This window comes from Bos mutus, chromosome 16 (genome assembly GCF_027580195.1).
Source record: "Bos mutus isolate GX-2022 chromosome 16, NWIPB_WYAK_1.1, whole genome shotgun sequence".
Taxonomy (NCBI): domain Eukaryota; kingdom Metazoa; phylum Chordata; class Mammalia; order Artiodactyla; family Bovidae; genus Bos; species Bos mutus.
In genome coordinates, this window is record NC_091632.1 from 57,182,289 (window position 1) to 57,206,431 (window position 24,143).

The 24,143-nt window shown below is 49.7% G+C and overlaps 1 long non-coding RNA gene across 1 annotated transcript; it reads right to left on the minus strand.

The window, feature by feature from the left end:
- Nucleotides 1-827: 827 nt before the first annotated feature.
- LOC138991201 (uncharacterized) lies at nt 828-24,029 on the minus strand. The gene is made up of 5 exons (XR_011467159.1): nt 23,482-24,029; nt 22,423-22,562; nt 21,194-21,280; nt 2,177-2,374; nt 828-1,651 (listed from the first exon to the last, which is right to left on the minus strand). It is a non-coding gene; the product is annotated as an uncharacterized lncRNA (long non-coding RNA).
- Between the last annotated feature and the right edge of the window lie 114 nt (nt 24,030-24,143).

Here is a 24,143-nt window from a genome sequence, read left to right on the forward strand (position 1 = left end):
TGGCAGGTGGATTCTTTACCACTGTGCCACCTGGGAAGCCCATTTCATGATGTATGTAAGTCAAATCATTATATTGTTCACCTTAAACTTACGCAGTGCTCTATGTCAATTATATCTCAATAAAACTGGGGAGAAAAAAAGTGGCTTTGAGAGTCAGATTATTCAGTGGTCCTGTGGCCTTGGGCAAGTTACTTACCTTCCAGGCTCCTATCTGCTGCATAAGGATGATAACAGTCCCCACCTGGGAGGGTTGAGATGAGGATTAGATGAGATAAAGGGCTGGGCTTGGTGTCTGGCAGGAGGTGAGAGCTAATGACTGGAGTTTGCTGTTATTTTTACTACAATCATGCAGGAATCTGAAACTCAGGGAAATTAAGCAGGACAGATCCAGAGCCAGGGCCTGGTGGAGCTCAGGCCCAAGTGTGCGCATGGTCCCTGTTCCCTGGGCACCACTAGCTCCAGACCTGGTTCTCAAACCAGCCTGTCACCTGCCTTTTTGTAAACTAAGGGAAATGTAGAGGAAACTAGCATTTTCATTTCCAATCTTGTTACCCTTGACTCTCGAAAATCTGGGCCCCAGACCTATCCTTCCCCATATGCCCCTCACTGTGCTCACCCTATCTCCGCCACTGGAAATGGCTTCTCCTTGTCTTTTCCACTTCTGTAAATGTGGCAGATCCTCATCTCCAACTTAAAACCTCAGAATCAGCGATTCCAAGCCTCAGCAGTGTGGGAGCCACTGCCCAGGACTTGAGAAACAGTTGTTGAATTGAGCTGACTGTGGTCACAGCCAACATTCCCAGGTATCCATGGAGATAGACCAGAAAAAAGATGAAGACCAGACAAGAATACCTGCGTGATGACCAGTCAATGTATGTTCATGTAGAGCTCATTGTGGACCCAGAAAACGCAAATTGTTCAGGTACGGGACGCTCTGTGGTTTGGTGTCAGTATCCCAAGCCACGCAGGGCAGAGAGGGTGGCTGGCTCTCCTGTTACCCTGTGCCTCCTCAGCTGTGTGAGGATTCAGTGGGAGGAGGCGCACGAGGCACCTGGCTTAGTTCGAACCACCTGCTTCTTTCTGCCATTCCTTCATTCAGTCTGCTCACCAGGGGCACCACTGTGTGCCCAGCCCCGGAGCAGCAAATGTTATCAGACCTGGTCTCTTCCTGCCCTGATGGGGTTCCTGATCTAGCAGGGAAATAGACACAAATAAGTCACTGCAAACTCCAGATTACAAGGTGATAAATGCTCTGATGGGGGCAGTGAAGCACCCTGGGAGCAGAGAGGTGTTTGGAAATCTGATGAAGGAAGGGATGTTGGCGATGGTTCTTGAAGGATAACAGGAGTTCTCCAGACAGAGGTGGCTACAAGCAAAAGTGGACTAAGGAGTGACACCGGGGTGACAAGCACTGCCTGTGTCCAGGTCTGGAGGTGGACAGAGGCCCAGCGACTCTCACTTGGCAAGTGTGAAGGGTGCAGGACTGGACGACAGGCGGGAGACCGTCTATGCGCTGCTCTGTGTAGACTCGGGCCCACTGAAAGCAGGAGCAGCCGGGGAGATTTTAAGCAGGAAGGGATCAGGTCTATGTTTGCTAAAGAAAGGAAATTCTGGAAGCCTCCGGGAACTGTAACTTGAGTCTTGCCGCTATCTGGGGAAAAGACGAGAGACCAGCTGAAGAGGGTGATCCACCGGCTTAAGGATCCCTCCCTCACTTCCCTCAACACACCCCCTTCTCCAGTAGCTGATTGTTTAAAAATCAATTTGTTTAATGAAGGTGCAGATAAGCTGAAGCTCCTTCCCGCCCACAGGCTTCCTCCAGGCAGCCTGTTCAATGAGGAGAGCATAATGGCTGTTGTTTAGTAGGTGCTGGATAAGGATTGTTGAGCTAATGAAGCAAACACAGGTCAGCTCCAGGAGTGGGGGAGGCACGTGGCGGGAGAGGGTGTGGAGGCCCCTCCAAGACTCCCGGCTTGGTGGCTCTAGGAACTGACCTGGGAAAAACTGGGTCAGGTTTAAGAGAAATAATAAAAACAACAGCTGCCATTTGTTGAGTCCCAAGTAAGGGTCAAACCCAGGGCTAGGCCTTTACACAATTCTTCCCAGATCGTTGCATGCACCTCTGTTGAGTGGGCATTCTGATCCCCACTTTTACAAGGAGGAAATCGAGGCTCACCTGTTTGCCCTAGGGCTGCAGTAGAGGCCAGAGCCTGTGTTCACCCCTCTCTGCTGTCAGGAGTTCCACTTGGGGTGAGGCAAGGGTGAGGTGGAGACCTCTGAAGAGCAACCTCAGAAGAAGCTTCTAGAACCAGATATGGATTTGCAACCCAGTGCCATACATCAGAGCTAAACAGAGTTGGAGCTTTGTGCGCACCTGTGTGAGAAAAGCAAAATATTAGCTTGCTAGGGCCACTCTAACCACTGCAGACTGGATGGCTTAAGCAAAAGGTGTTTATTGTCTCATAATTTTGGAGGCTGGAAGCTCCAATTTGCGGTGTCAGCAAGGTCTGTTTTTTCCTAGGCAGGTAGACATTTGCCTTCTTGCTGTGTCCTCACAGGGCCTTCTCTGCATCAGTGTCCTGTGGTGGCTAAAATATTCGTTCATTGTTTTCTTGTGAGATGGCTGTAATAGCGCTTGTGTGCATGCCAAGTCGCTTCAGTCGTGTCCAACTCTTTGCGACACCATGGACTGTAGCCCGCCAGGCTCTCTGTCCATGGGATTCTGCAGGCAAGAACACTGGGTGGGTTGCCATGCCCTTCTCCAGGGGGATCTTCCTGACCCAGGGATCGAACCTGCGACTCTTATGTCTATTGGCAAACTGTATTGGCAAACGGGTTCTTTACCACTAGCGCCAGCTGGGAAGCCCCTAGTAGCACTTGGTTGTCTTTAACTTCTTTTGAAACAATTTTGTAACATTGTATTGTGACAGTTGTCCTACCAGTATGCATTAAAAAAAAAAAAAATTGATGAGTCAAAAAAATTGACTGCTGCTAATCCTATGGACGGAGGAGCCCGGTGGGCTGCCGTCCATGGGGTCGCACAGAGTCGGACACGACTGAAGCGACTTAGCAGCAGCAGCAGCAGCAGCAAGTCGCTTCAGTCATGTCCGACTCTGTGCGACCCCATAGACGGCAGCCCACCAGGCTCCCCCGTCCCTGGGATTCTCCAGGCAAGAACACTGAAGTGGGTTGCCATTTCCTTCTCCAATGCATGAAAGTGAAAAGGGAAAGTGAAGTCGCTCAGTCATGTCCGACTCTTAGCGACCTCATGGTCTGCAGCCTACCAGGCTCCTCTGTCCATGGGATTTTCCAGGCAAGAGTACTGGAGTGGATTGCCATTGCCTTCTCCGGAGTTTTTGTGTAGCCATTTTAATATTGCAGATGGAAGAAAAAAGCAACATTTTCAGCATATTATGCTTTTTTATTTCAGGAAAGGTAAAAATACAACTGAAATGCAAAAAAAGGTTTGTGCAGCGTATGAAGAAGGTCCTGTGACTGATTGAATGTCAAAAGGGGTTTGTGAAATTTCGTACTAGAGCTTTCTTGCTGGAGGATGCGCCACAGGTAGACCAGTTAAAGTTGATAGCAATGCAATTGAAACATCAAGAACAACAATGTTATATGATGCAGGAGATAGCTGATGTACTCAAAATATCCAAGTCAAGCACTGAAAATCAGTTGCACCAGCTTGGTTATGTTAATCACTTTGATGTCTGGGTTCCACATAAGCGAAATAAACCTTCTTGACCATATTTCTGTGTGTGAATCTCTACTTAAATGCAGTGAAAATATTCCATTTTTAAAACAAATTGTGATGGGTGATGAAAAAGTGGATACTGTATAACAATGTGGACTGTAAGAGATCATGGGGCAAGCAAAATGAATCACCACCAACCATACCAAAGACCAGTCTTCATCCAGAGAAGATGATGTTGTGTATATGGTGGGATTGCCAAGGGAGCCCTCTTATGAGCTCCTTCTAGAAAACCAAATGATTACTTCCAACAAGTACTGCTCCCAATTAGGCCAACTGAAAGCAGCATTTAACAGAAAGAAATTAGTCAACAGAAAAAGCATGATCTCCCATCAGGATAACACAAGACCTCACGTTCTTTGATGACCAGGCAAAATCTGTTACAGCTTATCTGGAAAGTTCTGATTCATCTGCTGTACTCACCATACACTGCACCTTCAGATTTCCATTTATTTTGATCTTTACAAAATTCTCTTAATAGAAAAAAATGTCAATTCCCTGGAATACTTTAAAAGGCACTTGGGACAGTTGTTTGCTCAGAAAGATAAAATGTTTTAAGAAGATGGAATTATGAAGTTGCCTGAAAAATGGCAGAAGGTAGGTGGAACATAATGGTGAATAGTTGTTCAATAAAGTTCTTGGTGAAAAATGAAAAATGTGTCTTTTATTTTTACTTTAAAACCAAAGGAACTTTTTGACCAACCCAATACTTTCCCTTCTTATAAGGACACCCATCGGGTTGGATTGGGGCCATGCTAATGGCTTCATTTCAGCATAATCCCCTGTTCAAAGGACCTGTCTCCAAGCATAGTCACATTCTGAGGCGCTGGGAGTGAGGGCTCCCCCACCACAAGCAGAGTGTGGGGGTCGTGGAGATTCAAGGGCTGAGGGGAGAAGGACCAGAGAGCCTGGGAGGCCGGAGAGGGTGTTCTGGCAGTGCAGTGGCAGCTCGTAGGACAAGGATTAAGCAGAAGCCCTGAGGCTGGCAAATGATGGGAGGCTCCACGTAATCCAGGGAGAGGGGACCAGGGTGATGGGGGCTATGTGCCTGAACGCAGAACTCTGGGAAATGGGAGAGTGCTCAAGAGGAGAAAGTGGCTGGAGTGGCCACCTCCAGCTGCTAAAGCATCAGTCAGACCTGCTTCAGACAAAGGTCAGTGCAATCATGGAGGCACTTCTGGTCATCACCAGCAGGGGCTGTGGTGTCTTCATTAGAGGGGGTGAAGGCCACTCCCCAGAGCTGTGGGAAGGGGTTCCTGCGGCTCTGACCACCCCCCTGGTGGCATGACAGCTGCAGAGCCAGGGCACAGGGAAGCAAGCTCTCGACAGGTGTGTCCACCCCCATCAGCGCATAGTCCACCTCAGGCCGAGCCCAAGCCTGGGGCAGAGGTGGTCTGAGCATCACCGAGCCACTGAGCCACTGACCACAGGACCTGGAACACCAGCCCAACCCAGAGATGGCGTGTGAGCCACTTCCAAAGGGGCCAGTTTGGTTTCTTTTCTTTCCCCATCCTGTCCATGTCTGGAATCTACCTCTAACTGCTCCCATGTGGAGCCCGAGGGACCTCTTATTGAACACATTCTGGGGACCTCAGGGCCACCTGGCGGGAGCAACCAGTTTTCCCACTAAAACACAGAAAAAAACAAAAAAAGAACACGTTTTCCTGGAACCACAAGCTGCTCTATGGCAGTAGTGAAATTACAGAGTCTGAGGTCCTGCCCTTGGTCAGGCTGTGGTCAGGAAGGGGATTGCACACCCATGCACACACTCACACACACATGCATACCCCGATGGTGCTTTTGTTTTACTCAACTGCTGCTGACACTGAACTAACACATCTCAGGATCTTCTTAGGGGAAACAGTACAATGGAGTGGAAATAAAATAGAGGCACATCTGGGATGATTACGATCTGAAGGAGACAGCCATGGTTGAGAAGCAGTCTCTGGAGGGACGTGAAGATTATACAGGTCTAACCGCTCATTGTCCAGAGCGGGTCCTGGGCTGCCCAAGATCACACAGCACAGGCCTGTGCTGAGTCCACTCCCCCTTGCAGGCTCCCTTGGTTTGCATTCAAGCCACAAAACCCAGCTCCCAGGCCAACCTTTGTCAACGTTGACTCACACACAGGCACTGGGAGTGCTCCCACCTGGTGCCTTGATTTAAGGTGAACCTCCAACCACCTGCACGGCCTCCATCCCTCGGGAGGCCCTGGGTGGAGTCAAAGCTCCATGTGAGAAATGAGAGGCTGGTCCCCTGGCCGGCCTGGGGACCAGCTCCTGCCTCGTGTCACATGTTATTTCATTCTTTTTTTTCTTCATGGTAGCAAGTAAATAGGATTTATTAAAGAGGAGGAAAGTACAAAGCTCTCAGCATAGACACCGAGAGGGGGGTAAAGAGTCCCCCTATTTCATTCTTAATTACAGAGCCGAGGCAACAGAGCCTCCCAGGCTGAGCCAGACATAGTATTCTGTTTAATTTGATTTTTGTTCTCCTGAAGGAAAGCCTTTGGGGCCCACTGCACAGAACATGGGGTGAGGGAGGGGCTCACTGGGGCCTGGAGCTTGGGGATAGCGGGGATCCTGTGACCAGGCTGGGGACATCCGCCTCCTCAGGCCCTGGTTTCCCCATCTGTGAAGTGAGGTGCATGCGTGTGTACCAAGTCGCTTCAGTCGTGTCGAACTCTGTGCGACCCTATGGACTATAGCCAGTCACTTTTCTCTGTCCAAGGGATTCTCTGGGCAAGAATACTGGAGTGGGTTGCCATGGCCTCCTCCGGGGGATCTTGCTGACTCAGGGATCGAACCCACGTCTCTTATGTCTCCTGCATTGGCAGGTGGGTTCTTTACCACTAGCGTCACCTGGGAGCCCATGAAGTGAGGAGATGGACCAAAGCTTCCTCTCAGGTCCCTTCCTGCATTAAAACCTGTAAAAGCTGAACAGCCCTTCGTGCTGTACCTGCACAGCTTTGCGGGGCTCTGACCTCTCCTCCGTTTCTGGGCCTTCATCTTTTATTGTCGCTCCAGCATTCTTGCCTGGGAAATCCCAGGGACAGAGGAGCCTGGCAAGTTATAGTCCATGGGGTCCCAGAGTCAGACACAACCGAGTGACTGAGCACAGCAGCACGAATGTCTTCTCCTTACCTCCCTCTCCACAAGCCCGTGGCTCTCTGGAGTTAGGGGTGGCGGTGGGGGTGTCTCCTGCTTCTCTACCAGTGCTTTTCTGACCCGTTTGCTGGCTTCCTCCTTCTCCCACACCCTCAGCCACTAGTTATTTCCCAGAGCTTGCCCTTGGCCCTGAGTCCTTCCAAGCAAGCCCCTGGCCACTCTCTTCTCCTGCTGCTCCTGCCTATGGCCAAGGAACCCACACCTGACCTCCAGCAGGTGACTGGTTGTGGCCTCTGGGCTTCCCCCTGACGTCTCAAATGGACTCAGTCCACTCTCTTCCCCTACATTCCCCACCTGCGTGGTCTTATTCCTCCCCTGCCTCAGTGAATGGAGCCCCCCAGCCCCACTGCACGGTCCGTGCCGTTGGGTCCCGGGCAGCGCAGAAGGACGGGGCCTTGCCTCAGGGTGGGAGGGACCCTCCTCTCAAAGCTCCCCATTGGAGCTCGACCCTCCTCCTTTCCCTGTGCTCACTGCGGGTTTCTTGCTTTAAAAGCTGGGAACAGATACTGATTTTTTAAGCAAATTTTCTTTCTTTCTCTTTGGTCGTGCTAGGTCTTCGTTGCTGTGCAGGCTTGTTGCTAGCTGTGGAGAGTAGGGCTACTCTCCAGTTGCAGTGCACAGCTTTCTCACTGCAGTGCCTTCTCTTGTGCAGCACAGGCTGCAGGGCACTCAGGCTTCAGTACTCGTGGCTCTTGGGCTCTAGAGCGTAGGCTCAGTGGTTGTGGCACCTGGGCTGAGTTGCTCCACGGCATGTGGGACCTTCCTGGAGCAGGGATCCAGCCCTTGTTGTCTGCATTAGCAGATGGATTCTTTTTTTTTTTTTTTTGGAACTATGAATAGCTTCTTTATTAACCTTTAAATCATTTAATTAACCTGTTAACATTGTGAGTTACAGCTATTTTCTTTAAAAAATTTATTTATTTTTAATTGGAGGATAATTGCTTTACAATTTTGTATTGGTTTCTGTCATACAACAACATGAATCAGCCATAAATATACATATATCCCCCTGGCCACCCCACCCAGTGGTTCAGATGGTAAAGAATCCACCTGAAATGCAGGAGACTTGCAGGAGACACAGATTTGATCCCTGGGCAGAGAAGATCCCCTGAGAAGGAAATGGCAACCCACTCCAGAATTCTTGCCAGGTAAGTCATATGAACAGAGGGGCCTGGCAGGCTATAGTCCATGGGGTCCCAAAAAGTCAGACATGACTGAACAACTAACACACATACACACACACACCCCATCCCACCCCTCTAGGTTCTCATGGAGCACCGACTTGAGCCCTGTGAGTCATACATCAAATTCCCACTGGCTATCTGTTTTACATATGGTAATGCATATTTTGGGCTTCCCAAGTGGTGTTAGTGGTTAAAAGAAAAAAAAAAACAAAAACAACTCGCCTGCCAATCAGGAGATGCCAGAGACATGAGTTTGATCCCTGGGTTGGAAAGATCCCATGGAGAAGGACACAGCAACCCACTCCAGTATTCTTGCCTGGAGAATCGCATGAGGATTCTGGTGGGCCACAGTCCATTGGGTCACAGACACGACGGAAGCGACTTAGCACGCACAGTGTACATGTCTCCTTGCTACTCTCTGAATTCGTCTTGCTCTCTCCTTCCCCAGTTGGGTGGAGACCTGGCTTTGACCCGACTCTTTCACCAACTCATAATGAAGAATCCACCTGCCCCCAAGTCTGTCCTCAGGGGAGGCAGATTCTTTACCACTGAGCCACCAGGGAAGCCCAACAGATACTTAGCTTTGAAATTCCAGCAGATCTGTCTGTCAGGCCCAGAGTGCAGAGGCATCTTGTTATGGGCTGGTGACAGAGTTGGGTCAAAGCCAGGTCTCCAGACTCCTGCCCCAGGGTGTCCCTGGGCTGCGCTGCACACCAGGCCCTGTCCCCAGTCCACCACCATCTTGGGCCCTGGGCGCTCCCAGACTGTAGCACCTGCTGCCCTGGGGCTGAGGGAGGCCAAGCCCCTGATGCTGTCTCCCTCACCAAGCGAGGCCCCCATAAGAGGCACTGGGTACCTGCCTATCAGGAGATGCCTTGGAGAGGGGCAGGGGGGTCCAGGGTGGCCAGAGCCCTTCTGGCCCAGGGAGACCAAACACTTAGATTAAGAGCTTATTTTCTCGAGGAGCACTCAGGTCCACCTCCTCACCAGACACATCCTGCAAGGGCCGGGTCAGCCCTGCAGCGTAGAACCAGCTGGGTCTGCTGTGTGGAGCCGGTGCCCCGTTCCTCGCTGGAGCTGAGCGCAGACAGGTGTGAAAACTTCCCTGTCAGCACCTGGGCTTGCTGCCCGAGGAACAGTCCTGCCCGTGGGCATGGGCCTGGCAATCAGAGGGCCTCTGGGCAGAGGCCCATAGCTGGGAAACGGTCAGCCCTTCCTGGTCCTGGGGAGACCAGCATTGGCAGGAGTCTGGCAGCATTTTACACTGGTGGCCATTTGTCCAGGGAGAAGCCCAGTCCACCCTTGTTTTCTCTTCTGGTGTTTTGGAGCTGGAAGAAAATTCTGGTTTATCTCCCTCATTTTACAAAGAAACTGAGATCCAGAGAAACTTGCATGGCTAAGCTCCCCAATGTTTTTTTGACTTCATGGTGTGGCATGTGGAATCTTAGTTTCCTGACCAGGGATCGAACCTGTGCCCCCTGTGTTAGAAGCACAGAATCTTAACCACTGGACCACCAGTTCAGTTCAGTTTAGTTCAGTCGCTCAGTCATGTCCGACTCTTTTCGACCCCATGAATCGCAGCACGCCAGGCCTCCCTGTCCATCACCAACTCCTGGAGTTCACCCAGACTCACGTCCATCGAGTCAGTGATGCCATCCAGCCATCTCATCCTCTGCCGTCCCCTTCTCCTCTTGTCCTCAATCCCTCCCATCATCAGAGTCTTCTCCAATGAGTCAACTCTTCGCATGAGGTGGCCAAAGTACTGGAGTTTCAGCTTTAGCATCATTCCTTCCAAAGAAATCCCAGGGCTGATCTCCTTCAGAATGGACTGGTTGGATCTCCTTGCAGTCCAAGGGAATCTCAGGAGTCTTCTCCAACACCACAGTTCAAAGGCATCAATTCTTCGGCGCTCAGCCTTCACAGTCCAACTCTCACATCCATACATGACCACAGGAAAAACCATAGCCTTGACTAGACGAACCTTTGTTGGCAAAGTAATGTCTCTGCTTTTGAATATGCTATCTAGGTTGGTCATAACTTTCCTTCTAAGGAGTAAGCGTCTTTTAATTTCATGGCTGCAGTCACCATCTGTAGTGATTTTGGAGCCCCCCAAAATAAAGTCTGACACTGTTTCCACTGTTTCCCCATCTATTTCCCATGAAGTGGTGGGACCAGATGCCATGATCTTCGTTTTCTGAATGCTGAGCTTTAAGCCAACTTTTTCACTCTCCACTTTCACTTTCATCAAGAGGCTTTTGAGTTCCTCTTCACTTTTTGCCATAAGGGTGGTGTCATCTGCATATCTGAGGTTATTGATATTTCTCCCGGCAATCTTGATTCCAGCTTGTGTTTCTTCCAGTCCAGCATTTCTCATGATGTACTCTGCATATAAGTTAAATAAGCAGGGTGATAATATACAGCCCGACGTACTCCTTTTCCTATTTGGAACCAGTCCATTGCTCCATGTCCAGTTCTAACTGTTGCTTCCTGACCTGCATACAGATTTCTCAAGAGGCAGGTCAGGTGGTCTGGTATTCCCATCTCTTTCAGAATTTTCCACAGTTTATTGTGATCCACACAGTCAAAGGCTTTGGCATAGTCAATAAAGCAGAAATAGATGTTTTTCTGGAACTCTTTTGCTTTTTCCATGATCCAGCAGATGTTGGCAATTTGATCTCTGGTTCCTCTGCCTTTTCTAAAACCAGCTTGAACATCAGGAAGTTCACGGTTCACGTATTGCTGAAGCCTGGCTTGGAGAATTTTGAGCATTACTTTACTAGCGTGTGAGATGAGTGCACCAGGGAAGTCCCTAAAACTCCTATTTTTTAAAATTAACAACAACAAAATTAAATTAAATTAAATTAACTCATTCATCCAATAAGTATTGGAGCACCCAGTAGGAGGGCTGGACATTGTTCTCAGAACAGGCACGCAGCAGTAAATGGTAGACAAAGTCACTGAGCTCCTAGAATCTACATTCTAACTCGGAAACAGTCAATAAAGAGTTAAGCAAATGGATGAAGAAAGTAACTGTAGATAGTACTAAGTGCCAAGAAGGAAATAAGCCAGGGCGATAAGAGATAGTGGCTGGAAGAGACAAGGAGGGTTATACAGATATCTATGAATATCTAAGAGAGGGGCCTTCTGAGGAGGTGCCATCTGATCTAAGTCCTGAATGATAGCTAACCTTGCAGAGGTCCGCACGCAGAGCCTTGAAGGCAGAAGGAACAGCTAGTGCAAAGGTCCTGAGGTGGAACCCAGCACGGCATGTTTGGGGACAGTAAGACGGCCCCGCGTGGCTGGACCTTAGGGAGCACCTGATCAGTGGTGGGACCTGAGGTGGGAAAGTGAAGCTGGCTCCAGTCAGTCTCTATTCTAATGACATGGCAAGAAATTTTAATTTTATTCAAAGCGGGTTTGCTTGTTTGTTTTGAAATAGAATTTAGTATTAGGTTCAGAGCAAAAATTGATTGGAAAACATAGAATTCCCTTATACCTCCCTGACCCCCCACATGCACAGCCTCCCTTTTTATCAACATCCCACACCAGGGGGGTACATTTGTTACACTGATGAACCTACACTTACACATCATAAACACCTGAAGTTCACATTAGGGTCCGCTGTTGGTCTATACTCAATGGGTTTAGACAAATGTGGAATGACACATATCTGACGTTACAGTATCATACCGAGTAATTTCACTGCCCTAGAAATCCTCTGTGCTCTCCCCTCGTCTCCCTCCACCAACCCCTGGCAACCTCTGATCTTTGTATTATCCCCATAGTCTTGCCTTTCCCAGAATGTCATATAGTAAAATCATATAGTATGTAGCTTTTTCAGAGTGGCTTCTTTCATTTGGTAATATGCATTTAGGTTTCCTTCGTGTCTTTTCATGACTTCATAACTCATTTCTTTCTAGCGCTGAATAATGCTCCATTGTCTGGAGGCACCATATTTTATTCATGTACCTATTGATGGGCATCTTGGTTGCTTCCAAGTTTTGGCAATTATAAATAAAGCTGCTGTAACATCCACGTACAAGCGTTTTGTGGACACAAGTTTTCACCGTCTCTGGGTAAAGACCGAGGAGCACAAATGCCGGATCGTATGGCACCGGTATGTTTATTATTGAAAGAAACCGCCAAAGTATTTCCTAAAGTGGCTGTGCCATTTTGCATTCCCACCAACATTGAAGAATTCCTGTTGCTCCACATGTTCCCTAGGATTTGATGTTCAAGATCTTAGCCCTTCTAATAGGTGAGTTGTGGTACTTGATTTTTATTTAATTTGCACTTCTCTGATGACTCTGTGTGTGATGACAAATTATGCTGAGCACCTTCTCACATACTTATTTGCCATCTGTTTATCTTCTTTGCTGAGGTGTCTGTTTGAATCATTTGCCTATTTTTAAATTTAAGTTGTTCATTTTCTTATTATTGAGTTTCAAGGGATCTTTGTATAGTTTGCCTAATAGTCTTTTATTAGATGTTTCTTTTGCACATGTTTTCACCCAAACTGTGCAGCTTGTGGTGGTGTTCTCTTGACAGGGTCTTTTGCAGAGCCAAAGTTTTCAATTTTAATAAAGTCCAGCTGATCAGTTCTTTCTTTTATGGATCTGGCCTTTGGTTCTGTGTCCAAAACATCATTGCCAAATTCAAGTTCATCGGGATTTTCTTTTATGTTATCTTCTAGGAGTTTTATCGTTTGGGGGTTTATTTTTAGGCCTATGATCCATTTTGAGTTAATTTTTGGAGGATTTGGGGAATTCCCTGGCAGGCTGGTGGTTAACACTTTGTGCTTCCAATGCAGGGGGCATGGGTTCAATCCCTGGGTGGGGAACTAAGATCCTGTGAGCCATGCAGCACAATCAAAAATAAAATAAAATAGTTAATTTTTGTATCCCACGGACAGAGGAGCCTGATGGGTTGCAGTCCATAGGGTCCCAAAGAGTTGGACATGACTGAAGCAACTGAGCACACACACATGTAGGGTTTTAATGGATAGAGTTCATGTGATTAAACCTTGCCTAGGATTACTATTGACTGACGGAGGAGCCTGGTGGGCTGCAGTCCATGAGGTCACTAAGAGTCGGACACGACTGAGCGACTTCAGTTTTACTTTTCACTTTCATGCTTTGGAGAAGGAAATGGCAACCCACTCCTTTGTTCTTGCCTGGAGAATCCCAGGGACGGGGGAGCCTGGTGGGAGGCCATCTTTGGGGTCGCACAGAGTCGGACACGACTGAAGTGACTTAGCAGTAGCAGCAGCAGCAGCATGGGGGTGGGGAACAGGAGCAGGGAGAGGGCAGTGGCAGTTGCCCAGGTAAGTGATGGAAGGTCACAAACAAGATTGACTTTGCAGGTGAGACCAGTGGGGCTTCCTGGGAACTGACTCTGAAGGATGTGGGATAGGAATCAAGAATGACCCTTAGGGTCTTCCCCGGTGGTCCAGTGGCTAAGAATCTGCCTGCCAATGCAGGGGATGTGGATTCAATTCCTGGTACAGGAAGATCCCACATGCCGCCGAGCAACTAGGTCTGTGGGCCACAACTACTGAGCCAGCCCTCTAGAGCCTGCGAGCCGAAACTACTGAAGCCCGCATGCCTAGAGCCCGTGGTCGTCAACAAGAGAAGTCACCGCAGTGAGAAGACTGAGCACCACAATAAAGACTGGCCCCTGCTTGCCGCAACTGGAGAAAGCCCCTGAGCACCAACAAAGACCCTGTGCAGTAAAAAATAAATCTTTTTTAAAGTAAATAAAAGTCATTTGTTAAAAAAGAAAAAAAAAGAATGACCCCTCGGTCTGGAGGTCTAGCTGGGTGTATGGTGGAGCCATTTACTGAGATGGGAATAGGTAGGGGTGGAAGGGTAGCTGGGTATATGGTTCTGGCACTCAGCGAAGCGTGGGCCTAGAGCCATCAGTGATTGGATAGCCAGGGAAGCCAGGAAGCTGGACCACATCACTTAGGAGGAAAGAGCAGCAGGTTCTTTCCATGACCTCAGGCTGTTTGCAACAGCAGGTCAGCCCCCGGGGCCCTTCTGGCCTGGGGTCAGAGAGATGATGAGACGCCATTAACACAGGGGACTGATTGGGTGCGGACCTGGCAAGGGGATCAGTAGGGGCAGACGCTGGGCAAATCCCCCAGACCTGTTATCCCTCTGCAAACACAGGCCCCTTTCCTGAATGTGGATTCCACACGGGTTCAAGAGTTTTGCTGGGGAAATAAAATAATCGGGCAATCAGCCAGAAGAAAGCCAGTGTGGATTGGGAGGCTTCTTACAATGGGCTGTTAGCCCTCAGGGGTAATCTTTGTCATGCAGAGGAAGGAGCCTGGCTTCCGGCTGAGGATCTGGGGAGAGTCTGGCCTTCTGCGATTGGATTTGTCCTGAAAGGCCCAGAGGGGACTTCCCTGGTGGTCCAGTGGTTAAGACTCTCCCTTCCAATGTGTGTGTGTGTGTGTGTGTGTGTGTGTGTTGTGGGGGCGGGGGCGGGGTAGGGGGAGTTCGACCCTTAGTCAGGGAGCATGCATCATGGCCAAAAAACCAAAACATAAAACGGAAGCAATACTTTAACAAATCCAATAAAGAGTTTAAAAATGGTCCACACTAAAACAATCTCTTTAAAAAAAAAACCAAAAGGTAGTAAAGTTGGATCTGCTGTCCTGGAGGACAGGAGGTGAGAGCGAGTGGTGAGGATGGGGAAACACTCAGTACCCCTGACTGAGGGCCTGAGGTTGAGGACACTGAAGAGGAGATGGGTGGTGGGAGCCATGCTCACCTTCCTGTCTCTAGAGGTCAGGATCTGACCCCCAACCAGAATCCAAGCTGCTAGCTGAGGCCTGGTAAGAAGACATGAGGGTCAGAGGTCATCTCAGGGACTTGGTCAATGGGACTGAGCTGGACCTGGACTCAGAACCAAAGAGGACTCAGCTTAGTGAAGGCTGGAGCCAAGGAGTGGGTTCCCTCCTAGATTAGAGCCCAGCATCTCGGGGGGCTCCAGGAGGGGTTCCCAGCCTGGTACAGACACACTGTGTGACCCAGAGACATCCCTAGACCCAGGTGCCCTGGCTGCCCCAATCCTGCACCCATCAGCCTACTGATTCCAGACCTGGGGGCCCATGTGGCTCCTTGGGGGTCTCCAGACATGCCCCTGGGTGGGCAGTGAGGCCTCCTTGTCCTCCAAAACAACTTGGCCTCAGTGTCAGCTGGGCCAGCACTTCCCAGGGGTTCCCTGGGCTAAGGAGGGTGGGGACAGAAAAGGACTAAAAACCCAGGTTTCGGTTCATCCAGACCTTCCAGGCGAGGGTGGGTCCTGGGTTCAATCCTTGCTGTGCCACTCATCAACTGTGTGGCCTTAGGTGGGTTTTCTACCCACTTCAATATGTCTCCCTCTACAACATGGGGATAATGTACTTTTCTTATTCCAGCTGCTCTGCACAGCCTGTGGGATCTTGGTTTCCTGACCAGGGATTGAGCCCAGACCCTTGGCAGTGAAAGTGCCAAGTCCTAACTACTGGGCCTCCAGGGAATTCCCAATACTGAAATATGCTTTTTTTTTTTTTGGACAAAAACATGTCAGTATTAATGGAGAGGTCATCAGAGTGCCTTGCACAGCAGCCCCCTCTACGCGTGCGCGCACACACACACACACACATACTAGGTGCTCAGTAAATGGTAGGGGTCTCTCAACTGATACTTACTTACAATGTTTAACTTTTTAAAATTTTAAGTTAACAATGTCTCTGCATTATTTTATAGTTAATACACTAAGTCAAAAGATACAAAGGCGTTTGTGAAAATGTTTTAAGTTAACAATGTCTCTGCATTATTTTATAGTTAATACAAAAGTCAAAAGATACAAAGGCGTTTGTGAAAAATGTCAGCATGTGGGCCCTCCCTGTCCTCCAGAACAGCTTGGCCTTGGCATCACAGGGTTGGCCCTTCTCTGGGGCTCCCAGAGCTGAAGTGGGAGTTGGGGGGGAACTAAGGACCCACGTTCAGTTTCATCCACACCTTCCAGCTGAGGGTGGTCCTGGCTTCAGTGTTCACTGAGCCACTCCCTGGCTGTGAGACCTCAGGAGAATCACGGCGCCCCCCTCTGACAGCTGTCTGTGGTCAGCTGGGTGAGGCAGAGAGGGGCCCGACTTCTGCAAGGAGGGCCAGGAAGGACACCTCTGTAACCAGACAATAATTGCTGGTCTTGACTGTTTACTCTGAGCCATACTTCACTGGACGCTCACCATGAGCTTGTGCAATACATATTATTAGTGTTCCTATCTCACAGATAAAGAAACCAAGGTGCAGGCAAGGTGATGAACTTGTCCAAGGTCACTGGCCAGGACTGGCTCCCCTCAGTGCTCTCATTAGCAATCTATGGCCTTGGACCAGGGTCTTAACTGCTCTGAGCCTTTGGTGTTCAGTGTCAACAACGTCTTCCTCCCAGGGTGTGAGGGGACTGAAGCAAAGGGAGATCCCAGACCTGGTGGGGCGAGGGTGTGGAACCACCCAAAACACAGCATTTAGGGAACCCTTGGGCTGCCCCCACCCCCAACTTTCTGGCACTGAACTCAAGCTTCCTCTTGAATCCACTGCTCTTTTGTCTCCTTAGCTGTCCCCAGGATACAGAGAAGGGGCAGAGTCATCAGTAAACATTTCTTTTTTTTCATTCTATCAGTTTATTGCTACCAACCCATCTCCCTCCACCCTCATGCACTCATGCTCAGTCATGTAACCCCATAGACTGCTGTCCACCAGGCTCCTCTGTCCATTGACTTTTCCAGGCAAGAATACTAGAGTGGGTTGCCATTTCCTTCTCCAGGTAAACACTTCTTAATTAATAGAAGAGAGGGAGGCAGGAAGAGGAAAGTATGGAGACAAACCGCTTCTAGAAGTTCCTTCTGCAGGGCAAGATTTGAGGATAGTTTATGTGGGTGTTTTTCTTTCTGGACATTTTTATTTGGGTTGTGGGGAGGCGGCGCAAATAAGAGACTAATACTGATAACAACACGTTCAGGGGGAAAAAGAGAAAAGAAAAGAAAGGGAGAGAGTGAGGAAGAAAACAACTTGTGTTACAATTACAACTGTGCTTTTCGGAATCCAGGAAACTTTTGTCTTTTTTTTTTTTTCCTTAATTTTTCTTTTCCTTTTGGCCATACCACATGACATGTGGGATCTTCGTTCCCCGACCAGGGATCAAACCCACACCCCCTGCACTGGAGTCTTATTACCACTGCACCACCAGGGAAGTCCCCAGAAAAGTCTTGTCTTTATAATGGAGAGGCATGTTTGGGCTCTACTGCTGGGCAGGGGTGCGAGGTGAGGAGGAGTTAGAGAGGAGTTTGCTGCTGTTGACAGAGAAAGACAGGCGATAGCTCACCATCAGCAGACCCGCTTTTGTCCCCCAGACAAAGCCTGCCTAGTGTGTGGTGTGGCCGACCACAGGCGGGGATGCGGGGAAGTTGCCCTCACCATAAACTCTCCAGGTGTTTGCTCCAACAAAAAATGTTCACTGACAGATGGAGCCTTAAGCCATTAAGAGGAACAAAACAAATATACAGAACCAAACAAAACCAAGCCTGCTTGGATCTCTGTCTAGAGGCTTCTCTGTGCATGTAAACATGGCTGCTCTGCACACGTAACCGATTCCAGAGTCTCCCAGGTCTTCTGCACTCTTGTCCTGGACAGAGTGAGACCCCCCCAAGTAAGGCCCACCACAAAGGAAGGAAAAGATGAACTCTTGGGTACATCTTTAATGCTGGAGGGAAATGGCAGGACTGCTCCCTGCAGTGGGAGCAGCCGTACGCAGTGAGGGAGATGCTGTCGCTTTGATCTGGGCCTGGATTTGATCTGGGTGGCACAGCCACCCCGTCCCCTCCAGCTGCCCAGCCTGTCCCAGCCAAGACCTGGCCCTGGAAAACGGGTGGCCGGCTCACCATGCAACTGCGTCTCCTCTGAGCCCCATTTGCTTAGTCTGGTGTAGATGCCCTTGCCCTCTCAGATGGCATAGAGAAGGGACACTAGGCAGCTGGTGGTCTCAGCTCATGGCAAGAACCTCAACGGCTCTGGCAGCTCCCTGTACCCTGGGAGACCCCAACCCAGGGCCTGGGGGAGCCTGTGGAGGCCACATCTCCTCTGCCAGAGGCCCATGGGCTTGGCAGCATGGGTGGTGGAGGAGTCTGGGGCGGGCGCACTCACTCGGGCAGGAGACAGTGCTCCCTGTGTTAGTGGAGGAAGCCACCCACCCTGGCCAGGCACCACAGTAACCATCTGCGTGAGTTATTTTATGACAGGAGGCCCCAGTAAGGAACATGGAACTAACATGCCACCACCAACCAGAAGAGTTCGGGAAAGGTCAAAAGGAGACACCACGTGTCTGACAGTCTTCCAGAATCCTCTCGCTGGCATCCATCTTGGCTGAGCAAAGTGTGCACCACCAGGCAGGACTCTGGGTCAGAAAGACTGGCCAAAGACAACCTGGAAACTGATCCCATCACCACAGAACCTGAGACTTCGAACAGACTGTGGCAGAGCTGTTCTCCTGGGTTCCCTTACCCTAACTGCTCTCCGCCCGGGTGCCCCATCTGTTGCTTTGTTAGCACGTGTGGCTCCTCAGACGATTCCTTTCTGAGTGTTAGACAAGAACCCACACTCAGGCCCTGGAAGTGGTCCCATTTCCTGCAACATCTGAAGCTCGCAGGGCAGTGTTGGTGGGATGGCTCGGGGATTGTAGCCTCCCTGGGACTCTCATGGGCTTTGAATATGGGGACATAGGTGGTCTGACAACTCCCCCCACCTGCCCCCACTTCCTCTTCCTGTTGGTGAGCTAAGTAAAGCTCTCATCCCGGAGACAAAAGGGCCGAACGAGGCTCTGTGGGCTGGGAAGTCGCCCTTCCTCCTGCCCCTGCTGTCCAGTCACCCCGTGCTGCTCTCCCTTCCCTCTGAATACACCCCCTCCCCTAGGGCCAGCCCCCTCCCCGAAAGCCTCCTGGCGGGAGGGAGTGTCCACCCACCACCCTGTGGGTCAGGGTACAGCACGTCACTCAGCGAAGGCCTGGGTCCTACGCCTGGACACCCTTCCTCCAGGCCTCTACTGTTGGCTTCTGGTGAAAGGGCTGTGGAAAGGCGGTTGCCAGGCCAAAGCTATGAGGCTACAGATGGGCCTTGTTCTGGACCTGTGGCTGAGAAACAGTTCCCCCAGGGTGGACTCCCACACCACTGACCTTGGCCTGCACCAGCAATTGCAGGAAAGCCTCTTCTTCCTGAAGGACAAACCCCTCCCTGCAACTCAATGTCCTCTCTCAGGTAAGCTTAATATCACCCTCCCTTTCAAGGAACTTCTTTTTTTATTTTGGCTGCTCCAAATGGCATGTGGGATCTTGGTTCCCTGACCAGAGATCAAACCTGCGCCACCTGCATCAGAAGGGTGGGATCTTAACCACTGGACCACCAGGGAAGCCCTCAAAGAACTTCTTAGCAAAATTCCTTTGTTCATCAAAGAGCATCTATTGAGGGATGCACCCAGCGCTGAGGCGATAGATCGATGACTCACACAGTCCACTCCTTATAACTCAGCTTCTGTGTCCTCCCTTCTACACATCGGAACTGCCTGACCACAAGAACATGACTGTATGTTTCTCCCTAACAGGAGACAGTTGTCCTTCCTACCTGTGCAGCAACTCTCTCTTGGCTCCAAAGATTAGAAGACTCATCATCCCAATGGTTATTGTATCAATCACAGGCTGTATTAGTTCCTCCTCAGGTTTGGTCATGGTCTCACTGAAAATTCTGTTTCCTAAAGTTAACCTTCAATAACTCATGTATAGAGACCTCTCTGGTAGTCTAGTGGCTAAGACTCTGCAACTAAAAAATTCTGAGTGAGCAACTAAGACCCAGCACAGTGAAATAAATACTTTTTAAAAAGAATAATTCATGTATATAATTTTTTAAAGAGGGGTAAAGGAGAGAGGAGAATGATTACTTTATGTAAAACGATACACTCGGACTTCCTTTTGGGCCAGTGGCTAAAACTCCATGCTTCCACTGCAGCAGGCACATGTTTGATCTCTGATCTCTGGTCAGGGAAGTTCTCTAGGTCATGCAGTATGGTCAAAAAAAAAAAAAAAGCCAAACCAAACCAAACAAAAAACAATGCGTGCGTGGAAGAAGCATAGAGAGACTGTGCAAAGCTGTCAGTAAACCCGTCCTTTAAAGGGATGATTACACTAAATGAGGCCCCTAGGGTGGGCTCTAACTCAATCTGACTGGTGTCCTTGGACACACGGAGAGACACCAGGGATGTGTAGGCACAGAGGAAGACCATGTGAGCACACAGAGAGAAGGCTGCCATCTGCAAGCCAAGGAGCAAGGCCTCGGAAGAAACCAAACTTGCTGGCACCTTGATCTTGGACTTCCAGCCTCCAGACTGTGAAGAAACACATTTTTGCCGATCCCCTCCCTCCTTCCCCTTCCCCTCCCCCCACACAACATTTTGTTATAGCAGCCAGAGCAGCAGCCTGAGACAACCTTCCTCAGAAGGTGGTCACACAAAACTGTCCCAACCGCCCCTGACTGACAGGGACTGAGATACTTTCCGGTTTCACAGAGGCAAGTGTGTCAGAACAGTAAGCCCCTTTGAATCAACTGAGCTAACAACACTGGTGGGTGGGGGCGGGGAGTGGATAGGGAGATGACGGGGGCGGCAGTGTGTGCCCAGAATAGAAGAGACTTTTTACTGTACCCTTTAAAAAATAGGCTTACTTTGTGGCTCAGCTGGTAAAGAATCTGCCTGCATTGTGGGAGACCTGGGTTTGATCCCTGGGTTGGGAAGATCCCCTGGAGAAGGGAAAGCCTACCCACTCCAGTATTCTGGCCTAGAGAATTCCATGGACTGTATAGTCCAAGGGGTCGCAGAGTCGGACACAACTAAGCGACTTTCACTTCACTTGCAAAATAGAGGACTTCCCTGGTGGTCTAGTGGTTAAGAATCTGCCTACCAAGGCAGGGGACGCGGGTTTGATCCCTGGTCCGGGAGGATTCCACATGCGGTGGATCAATAAAGCCCGTGCGGCACAACTGCTGAAGCCCACTCACCTGGAGCCCGTGGTCCGCAATGAGAGAAGCCACCACAGTGATAAGCCTGCGTGCTGCGACTGCAGAGTAGTCCCCAGCTCACCGCAACTAGAGGAAGCCCGTGTGCAGCAATGAAGACCCCGCAGGACCAAAAAACAAATAATTAAAAATTATTATTTTTAATTATAGAGTGGTATTTAATTATAAGAATTCTAATAAAATTATAATTTGAAAATGGGATATGGGTCACAATGAAAGATTAGTAAGATTCATGTGGTGGGAAAAATATCTGAGTTTCTTGGTAAGCAGACTGTCTCTGGGGAGGTGAAGTGGGAGACGAGCCGCAAAGTCACAGAGGCTGACATTTTTCACAAACACCTTTGATCTTTTGACTTTTGTACTATGTGTATTAACTATATAATAATGCAGAAACATTAACTTCAAATTTTAAAAAGTTTAACATTGTAAGTTAGTATCAGTTGAAAGATCCTTACCATTTATTGAACACCTATTGTGTGTGTGTGTGTGTGTGTGTGTGTGTGTGTAGGGCAGTGCTGTGCAAGGCACTCTGATGACCTCTCCATTAATACTGACACGTATTTTGTCAAAAAAAAAAAAAGCATATTTCAGTATTGGGAATTCCCTAGAGGTCCAGTAGTTAGGACTTGGCACTTTCTCTGTCAAGGGTCTGGGCTCAATCCCTGGTCAGGGAACTAAGATCCCACAAGCTGTGTGGTGCAGCTGGAATAAGAAAAGTATATTATCCCCGTGTTTTAGAGGGAGACTTATCTTGAAGTGGGTAGAAAACCCACCTAAGGCCACACAGTTTATCAGTGGCACAGCAAGGACTGAACTTGGACCCACCCTCGCCTGGAAGGTCTGGATGAACCAAAACCTGGGTTCTTAGTCCTTCCCTGTCCCCACCCCTCCTTAGCCCAGGGAACCCCTGGGAAGTGCTGGCCCGCTGACACCGAGGCCAAGTTGCTTTGGAGGACAAGGAGGGCCCATTGCCCACCCAGGGTCATGTCTGGAGACCCCAAGGAGCCACATGGGCCCCCAGGTCTTGGGTGGGTAGGCTGATGGGTGCAGGATTAGGGCAGCCCAGGGCATCTGGGGCTGGGGCTCGGGGTGTTTCTGGAGCACCACAGCAGTGCCTCCCTCATCAGGAAGGAGATAGGAGTCCCTTCCCCCTCAGATGCTAGGCTCTAATCCAGAAGTGAACCCACGGTCGGACTCCAGTCTTCACTGACCTTACAGTTCCGTTTGGTTCCAAGCCTAGGCTCTGGTCCAGTTTGTCCCCATCCACGGAGTCTGCAGGATGACCTCTGACCTCACATTTTCTCACAGCCTTCAGCGGGCAGTCTGGACTCTGGCTGGGGTCAAAACCAGCCTGTAAGAGATAGGAGTGTGGTCGTGGGCACCTGGCCCTCCTTACCTGCCCTCCTGCCTCAGTCCCTGCATCCATCTTTCCAGACTCTCTGGGGGCCGGGTCTGTGGCCCCCACCTCAAGACGGCCAGCCCATTGCCCTCCGTGCTACCCTCAGCTCTAGGCGAGGTCCAAACTGGTCCTTCATCGGGGTGAAAGTGAAAGTGTTAGTTGCTCAGTTGTGACCAACTCTTGCGGCTCCATGGACTGTAGCCCGCTAGGTTCCTCTGTGCATGGAAATCTCCACGCAAGAATAATGGAGTATGCCCTCCTCCAGGGAATCTTCCTGACCCTTCCTGACCCAGAGATCAAACCTGGGTCTTCCACGTTGCAAACAGATTCTTTACCACCATCTGAGCCACCAGGAAAGCCCAAACTCTCTATTCCCTTGGCCTCTTTCCTCCTTCCAGACAGAAGATCTACCTCGGGGGCCACTAAAGCATCTCCAGCCAACATGACCTGGCAGGGTGTTGGGCCAGACACAGGTGAGAGTGGAAGTAGGGGAAGCCTGGCTTCTTCTGCATGACAAAGGGTGGGGGCTGCCCTCCCCGCCTGACGGCTAATCAGCCCATTGTCAGAAGTCTCCCAATCCACACTGGCTTTTTCTCTTTGGCCTCTGGCTAGGGTTGCCAGATTTAGCAATTAAAAATATGGGACTCCTGTTGAAAGGTGAAATTTGAATTTCAGATAAACAACAAATGATGTGCTAAAGTATGTCCCAAATTGTGTTCTGTATTTTATCTGGCAGCCCTACCCCTGGCTGATTGCCCAATTGTTTTAATTCCCCACTAAAACTCCTCTACCATGCAAATCCACATTCATTTGGTGAAGCCTCAGGAAATTGAAGGACATGCCCCCTACCCACATCGAGTCCCCCGGTCACCTGGGCTGAGTCCACTTGGCTGCTTCAGAGGATTGAACAAGGACTCTGGCTGGAAACAGCTGGAGGCTGTGGAAAGAGCTGTGGGCTAGGAATCAGACTTGACTTTAGGCAGGCATCCATCATTAACTGTTGTGAGCCAGGGATATTGTTGCCTCTCTGAGCCTTTGTTTTCTTAGCTCAAAAATTGGTGGAGGGAACGGGCTGGATGTTTTTTTCAACTCCAATCTCTGAATCTGTGAACAGCCAGGGAAAAGGAGAGGATGAGGTTCCTTATTGGGCAAAATCCCATTGGTACTAAATTACCCCAGGCTCCCTTGTCTAGGAAGGTCGCCCCTTCCCCATTAAGCACTGGGAAAAACATTGGGTTTTCCAATTGTGGACAACCCAGAAGCTCAACAGTCCCTAGGAGTCCTTTGAGCACCAGGCTCAGATGCTCATCCTTGTAGGCAGAATTGGTCCTTAGCCAGAGATCCAAGGTGTTGGTGTGCACACAGAGGAGCTGTAGCAAGAATCAGGACTCTAAGTCCACACCAGGGACCGGAGTTTGCTCTGTGACTGAAGGACAGGGAAGAGAGCACTTAGAGATCCTTGCCTCTTCTTCAGGGAACAAGCTTTTTAATTTAACTGGTCCAGCAATCCCAGCCAAGGTAGAGGCACCTGAC